Below are 8,408 nucleotides of genomic sequence, written 5' to 3' on the forward strand. Positions count from 1 at the left end.
TTCAACAATCTTCGATGGTTATATGGGTATCCAAAGTACGAACAAGATGGATGTTTGTTGTCCCAACCATTTCTCTTAGTTCCGATCCCGATAAGGAAAGGGAATCCTTTATAACAATAACAAAGTTTTCGTGTTGTTGATTCCTAGATGTAGTGCTTCTTCCTCTATGCCGCCTATTGGTACTAGTGTAGTAGGGTTGACCCACAATACAGACCCATAGGTGTAACCTTTCGCTCAATACTCGAATCAACAATTGAAGCATCTGAGGTTGCATTAATCGGGGATACACGACAGAAGGAATTGCTTTATTTATAAACTTCACCTTCAACAAGCGTAGATTTCTTTTTTTTTTTCAATAGTCTTTTTTTTTTTTTTTCTATTCCGAATCATGTGTCTTTTTCCTAAGACTAAGAGCGGTAAAATAAAAATAAAAAAAAAAATATATATAAAATAATTAAAATATATAAAATAATTATAATTATATAATAATAATCAAATCGCACCATCTCTGTAATAAGTAAATGCCTCTTTTTCTCCTGAAGTTGTCGGAATTATTCGTAATAAGATATTGGCTACGATTGAAAAGGTCTTATCAATAAAATTTCCATTTATCCGCGATCTAGGCATAGGTAGCAATCCATTCTATAACTCTTTTCATTACCCCTTCGTGAGAAAAAAAAAAGGATCTCACAAACAAAGGAAGCGTACAGTACGAAATAACATAAAAGCAGACCCATTCCATAAAAAAAAAAAAAAAAAAGATATAGCCCTCTACTTTACTTCAATTTTTTTGGCAGGAATCAAGAAAAAAAAAAAAAAAGAAATATTTGAATCCTATTTTATTTCATCCAAATTTATTAGTATAAGAATTTATTAGTATAAGAATAAAATATAAAAAGAAAAAAGAATTATTACGATTTCATCGAAGTTGAAGAATCAAAAAATTTATCCTACGGATTAGGATAGATTAGCAAAATTAGAGAAGTTTTGATTAAATTATGATAAAAAGAGGAAAAATAATCGAATAATCGTTCTATGATGAAAATAAAATAACTGCCCTTTTTTGTGTTTTGTGCATAGCAGGTATACAACATATAATCAAATATAAAAATCCCTTAGAGGATTTATGAATTTGTAATAGATTTACAGAGTAAGAGGTTGTTGTTGAGAGATCTAAAACTGGAAAAGAATTTTAGAATTCTTATAGAAATGGGGAATTAGAGTCTAAAGAGAATTATGAACTAAAAATATCCATTAAGCATAGTCTAAAAAAAAAAAACCAATCGATTGATTTGATTCGTTTCAATTCATTGATTTAATCCAGTCCGGTAGAAATATCAGAAAAAAGATGGGAGTGCCTTTTTCGCAAACATGAATAGATATATATGGTATATGTTTATCGTATTATATTATTTATTTTTAACAGCCCCCTCACAAAAAAATTTCTTCGAGTCGGGAGGCTAAAGAAAAAGTGCTGAAAAAAGTGATGAAAAGTTTTCTATTTTTATAGCTAGTTTTCTAGTTAGAATTGATATTGTTCGTACCTCTCGAACAATCTAATATGAATATACTCGCTATTCGCTCGGGTTATCGGCCATAATAATTATGTAGGAGAGATGGCCGAGTGGTTCAAGGCGTAGCATTGGAACTGCTATGTAGACTTTTGTTTACCGAGGGTTCGAATCCCTCTCTTTCCGCACCTTCACCTAATTCGCCAATGTAACTGACTACAATGTATCAAATCAAATAAGAACAGATACTAAAGAGTTAGACCCTTCTTTGATATAGATTCTCTATTCCCAATTTCTTTTTAATACGGAATACGTAAAATAGCGTACAGGGGATGAAAATCTACCTACGGATCTATCATACATGAATAGGAGAAAAATAAAATTTCCGAATCAAATCCCTTACCCTGTCTTCCTTTACTTAACCTTAACTCAGGTGAAAAGGGAGCAGAACCCTTGTTTTGTTATTTTAGTTAGGTTTAAGTCTGACGAGAATAATATTCTACGACAAGCAATTCATTTATTTTCAAACCGACCCATTTCCTATCTATTATTTGATTGACTAATCCTTTATATTGTAATGTGTGAAGGGTCAAATGCTTTGGTAATTCCTCATGGGTGGATGAATCAAGATAATTTTGAATCAGAGTTCTAGATTTTTGTTCATCCCTCGCTGAAATAATATCTCGGGGTTTGCAGCGATAACTTGGTATATCTACTGTACGACCATTAACTAAAATATGTCTATGGTTAACTAATTGGCGGGCTTGAGGAATAGTTGAAGCCATACCTAATCGAAAAAGGATGTTATCCAAACGCATTTCAAGTAATTGTAGTAAAACCTGACCTGTTGACCCTTTTGCTTTTCTGGCAATACGAACGTATTTAAGTAATTGTCGTTCTGTAAGGCCATAATGAAAACGCAATTTTTGTTTTTCTTCTAAACGAATACGATATTGAGATTTTTTACCGGAGCGCGATCGGTTTCTAAGATCGCTTCCGGCTCTAGGACTTTTACTAGTTAGTCCCGGTAAAGCCCCCAGACGGCGTATTTTTTTGAAACGAGGCCCTCGGTAACGCGACATAAAGACTCCTTATTAATTTGAATTTTATTGAAATTTCATAAACCTAAATTAAAACTGAACTAAATGAAGCGAAATCGACTGAAGGATTGTACTACAAATATTAATGAGATGAATTGGATCAATATCCATACTTTTTTGTATTGTATATAATGTATATTGTATATAATGTATACAAAAAATAGAAATTAAAATAAAATATATATAATATATAAATATATTAAATATAAAATATATATTAAATATAAAATATAAAAATTAAAATCTAAAAATTAAACCAAAAAAAGTTTCCTTTTTTTTTTTCTTGATTTATTCTGCAAAGATCTAACTCCTCCAATTTTATTCCTAATTGAAAGTTTCTACGACATAATAAACGGATCGTTGACCTTTGGAAAGAAAAGGGGAAAAAGCTTTTTCAATGTTCTTTGATTTCAAAAAAACATTATCAATCATGTAAAAAAGTAAAAAAGCAAACAAATAGAGAAAGCCGGCTATCGGAATCGAACCGATGACCATCGCATTACAAATGCGATGCTCTAACCTCTGAGCTAAGCGGGCTCAAATAATAGAAATTTTGTATCCATAGGAATTCAGCAAACTATTACGATCTTATCTATTAACTATCTATTAGTTATTCATAATTACTATGAATTATTAATATGAATTATAGACTAGAATTTAGAAAAACTAGAATTTTAAATTTTAAATGCCATATTTATGCCATACATAATTTATGCCATATTTAATATAATCATATTTAATATAATGATATATAATAATATATAATAATATATAATAATGGTAGATTCAATCTAATATTCAATCTAATATTGATAGAATATAATAATTAAGAATAGAATAATATAATTCTATTTGATTATATTTTAATCATTCTATTTGATTATATTTTAATCATATTAAAAATGATATTTTAATTTAATCATATTTTAATTTAATCATATTAATATTTAATAACATTATATTTAATAATATTAAATTATAATAATATTATTATAATTTAATTCTAATTTTATTATAATTATAAAAATTATAAAAATAAATTATAAATATATTTATAATTTTTATAATTATTTATTATTTATCTCTATATTATATATTTTTATTTTATATTTATTTTATTATATGTTATCTTTATTCTATTAGTCTATTCTATTTAGTATTCTATTCTATTTAGTATTATATTCTATTTAGTATTATATATATAATTTAGTATTATATATATATTAGTATAATATTAGTATACTAAGTATAATATTACTATATTTTTTATTTTATATTTTTAGTATTTTTTAGTATATTTTTAGTATATTTTACATTTAAATTATATATAATTTTTTTTTTTTATATAGATATAGATATAGATTTAATTTAATAGATAGATTTAATTTTAATATAGATAGATAGATTTAATATAGATTTAATTTATTTATATTTAATATTTATTTATATTTAATATAGATTTAATATATATTTAATTTATTTATATTTAGTTTAGAATTATAAATAGAGTCTAATAATTAGATAATTATAGTGAAAATATTTTTATGCATTTATATATAATTTATATTTATATATAATTTATATATATATTATCATTATATAAATGATACGTTATAAGTCTAAATAATTAGAATGAAACTTTGTTTTTTAGACTAACTAATTCGAATTATCTTCGAAGTCGAAATAGAAATGAATGGAATAATTAGTTCTAGCTATTATGCTATTATACTAGAAAATAAATAATTAATAATGAATAAATTTTAAAATGAATAAATTTTAATAATGAATAAATTCAATTTTCATTTTTATTTTTATTTTTTTAGTTATCTTATTATGGTTATATAGGATAGTCTAATAAAAGAATAAGAATAAAAATAAAATTAAAGAAAAAAGAAAAGATGCAACCCATAGAAATGAAATCCAGATCATAATGAGAGATGAGAGACTCCTTTCTTTTGTTTTCATTCATAAAGGCGGAAGCTAAGACGAAAAAAAAAAAAAAAATCGACCGTTCGAGTAAATTGCCTGAGAAAACTGAGAGTAAGGGGGGCATATATATGTTATGGAATATCCATCTATATTGAATTGCGAATACAGAAATGATAAAATATTTTCTGATTGGACCAAATAAATACGGGTCTCCGATAGAGACGAAAGAAGATAAACAAACAAGAAATAAAATAGGTAAAGACCCTTCGATATAAGAATCAGTATCTATATCTACTAAATTCAATACTAAATTCAACGGTTTTCGCATAAAAAGAAAGAAAATAAATAAATGAAAGAAAGGGGAAAGGAAGGGAAGGAGAAAGGGGGAAGGAAGTGCATCCTAATGAGATCCTAATCTCAAGACACAAAGGGGATATGGCGAAATTGGTAGACGCTACGGACTTAATTGGATTGGATTGAGCCTTGGTATGGAAACCTACTAAGTGATAACTTTCAAATTCAGAGAAACCCCGGAATGAAAAATGGGCAATCCTGAGCCAAATCCTATTATTTTACGAAAATAAACAAAGGTTCAACAAGCGAGAATAATAAAAAAGGGATAGGTGCAGAGACTCAATGGAAGCTATTCTAACAAATGGGGTTGACTGTTGGTAAAGGAATCCTTATATCGAAACTCCAGAAAGGATGCAAGATATACCTATATAAAATATAAAATAAATAGGTATACTAATGAAAAACCAAAAAAGACGACTCGAACCCGTATTTTTTTTATTTATATGCAAAATCAATTTATATGAAAAATAAAAAGAATTGTTGTGAATCGATTCCAAGTTGAAGAAAGAATCGAATAGAATATTCATTAATCAAATCATTCACTCCATAGTCTGATAAATCTTTTGAAAAACTGATTAATCGGACGAGAATAAAGATAGAGTCCCGTTCTACATGTCAATATCAATACCGACAACAATGAAATTTATAGTAAGAGGAAAATCCGTCGACTTTAAAAATCGTGAGGGTTCAAGTCCCTCTATCCCCAACCCCAAAAAGCCCGTTTGCTATCTATTTATTTTATCCTACCCTTTTTGTTAGTGGTTCAAAGTTCCTTATGTTTCTCATTCATCCTATTCTTTTCCATTTTACAAGCGTATCCTAGCAGAATTTTGTTCTCTTATCACAAGTCTTGTGATATGATATATTGTGATATATATATGATATACGTACAAATCAACACCCTTGAGCAAGGAATACCTATTTGAATGATTCATAATCCATATCATTACTCATACTGAAATTTACAAAGTCTTCCTTTTAAAGATCCAAGAAATTCCCCTTTTAATTTAATACTTTTTCGTTTTTTTTTTTGTTTTCATTTTTAAGTGACATAGACCCAAGTCATCTAGTATTATGAGGATAATGCGTCGGTAATGGTCGGGATAGCTCAGTTGGTAGAGCAGAGGACTGAAAATCCTCGTGTCACCAGTTCAAATCTGGTTCTCGGCGTATGATTAATTTGTATGAGTATCTACTCTACAAATTAATTGATATAGATCGACATAATACATACTTATCTAGCTAGCTATCTGGAAGTAAACCCTCTCTTTATTTATTTTTTTTTTTTTTTTTGTTTCTATTTTTTAGATGAGCAAAGAGTCTATTATAATTATAATGTAGTAAAAAAAATAAATAATGTAGTAAAAGAAAAAAATTTCATTATCTTTCCTCTTCTTTTTTATTTGTTCACGCTGTGGCTCCTCACATTCAAAAAGAATGTTAATACTTCATACATATTTAATTAAAAAAAAAGATTAAAATAGTTGGTTGAAAGGCCCAACCAAAAGTCTGGTCTAGAGGAGTTCAAGGATAGAAATAACCAAGACTCATCTCAGCTACAGTACAAATAGAATCCGATTCCCTTTCATTTATTTATTTGTATTCTCTTTCATATTCCATTTCTTCATTCCTTTCTATGTGACTCTCTAGAGTTCATCTAAGTGATGTGCGCGATACAAAGTTCACGGTATAGAACCCTTGTTGTTCATCCTATTGTCTCGGCTCGTCCGAAATAAAATAAAAAGGTATCTTCAAAAATCGAGAATTTCAATGATGTATTGTCTTTTATTTCTTTTTATTTATTAGCCTATCCATAAGAATACGAATGAAACCTCAATTCCTCCGTTTGAGCTAGAAGAGAATGTACAAATATTCCTTGAATATTTGAAGTTGTAATTAGTTTCTTATCATTCAATGAGCGTCTTGTATTTCATAAAAATTGGGGGCAATGTAATCCTTACGTAAAGGCCACCCTATCCAACTTTCGGGCATTAAGATACGTTTCAGTCGTGGATGATTCTCATAAGAGATTCCCAACATGTCATAAGATTCTCGTTCTTGAAAATCCGCACTTTTCCAAACCCAGAAAACAGACGGAATTCTAGGGTTACTCCTTGGAGCAAATACTTTTATACATACTTCTTCCGGTTGATCTACACCATACTCTATTCTCGTAAGATGATACACACTGGCTAACAGTCCGCCTGGTGCTACATCATAAGCACATTGGGAACGTAGATAATTGTAACCATATACATATAAAATAACAGCAATGGAATGCCAATCCTCGGGCTTTATTTGTAAAGTCTCTATTCCTTGGTAATCGAAGCCCAAAGATCTATGAACTAGCCCGTGTTTGACTAGCCAAACAGACAAACGGCCCTGCATCTTTTTTATCTCTCCCGCACTTTTCTTTTTTATTTGTAATTTGTATAAGATAAGTATTTCACATTTACGATGAAATCGAATTTATGAAGATTAATTCGTTGTTTGTTATTCTGTTTCTGAATCCTACCTAATTCACTAATTCGTGGGAAGATATTGAACTTTTGTAGTTGAAAAATGTTTCAGGAGGAATCTCTGAAGTAGATGGTGGTTGATAGAGTAATCCTTGATTATAATTTCCAGTATGAGTACTGCGTACAAGACAAAACTTGTGATTGGTAGTAAAACACCGATCCCCCTGTTGAGATCTAATTCGATCTTCATAGATTTCGCGAGATATTTTCTTACGAAGTTTTGTTATAGCATCTATAACTGCCTCGGGTTTAGGGGGACAGCCCGGCAAATAGACATCCACAGGAATTAGCTTATCGACTCCCCGAACAGTACTATAAGAATCAGTACTGAACATCCCTCCTGTAATTGTACACGCGCCCATAGCAATAACATATTTAGGTTCGGGCATTTGTTCATATAATCTCACTAAAGAGGGAGCCATTTTCATTGTTACTGTTCCAGCTGTTAAAATTAGGTCCGCTTGTCTAGGACTCGATCTTGGGACCAGCCCATAACGATCAAAGTCGAATCGTGAGCCTATTAATGAAGCAAATTCAATGAAGCAACAACTGGTACCATAAAGAAGCGGCCATAAACTGGAGAGTCTTGACCAATTTGAAAGATCATTTAATGTAGTTGAAATAACTGAGTTTTGGGTTGTTCGATCAAGTAAGGGAAATTCAATGGAATTCATACTCAATGTTATTATTATTTTTACTTTTTTCTTTCTTTTTATTATCTGAATATTCAGGAACTAAGACCATTCCAATGCTCCTTTTCGCCATGCATAAACTGAACCAACAATTAGGATAAGCACGAAAATTAAAGCTTCTATGAATACGGGTACCCCCAATACATCGAAACTCATTGCCCATGGATAAAGAAAAACCGTTTCAACATCAAAAACAACAAAAACTAGAGCAAACATATAATAACGGATTCGAAATTGTAACCAAGCATCGCCCATTGGTTCTATACCCGATTCATAACTAGAAAGTTTTTCTGGACCCTTTCT

General features: G+C 29.5%; 2 non-coding genes across 2 annotated transcripts; one reads left to right on the plus strand and one right to left on the minus strand.

The window, feature by feature from the left end:
• Positions 1 to 1,610: 1,610 nt before the first annotated feature.
• On the plus strand, positions 1,611 to 1,697 carry TRNAS-GGA (transfer RNA serine (anticodon GGA)). Its single transcript has one exon. It is a non-coding gene; the product is annotated as a tRNA-Ser (tRNA).
• A 1,378-nt stretch (positions 1,698 to 3,075) lies between these two features.
• TRNAT-UGU (transfer RNA threonine (anticodon UGU)) lies at positions 3,076 to 3,148 on the minus strand. The gene has a single exon. It is a non-coding gene; the product is annotated as a tRNA-Thr (tRNA).
• Between the last annotated feature and the right edge of the window lie 5,260 nt (positions 3,149 to 8,408).

This window comes from Durio zibethinus, unplaced genomic scaffold (assembly GCF_047325235.1).
Source record: "Durio zibethinus cultivar Kanyao isolate XHJ-2024 unplaced genomic scaffold, ASM4732523v1 HiC_scaffold_244, whole genome shotgun sequence".
Taxonomy (NCBI): Eukaryota; Viridiplantae; Streptophyta; class Magnoliopsida; order Malvales; family Malvaceae; genus Durio; species Durio zibethinus.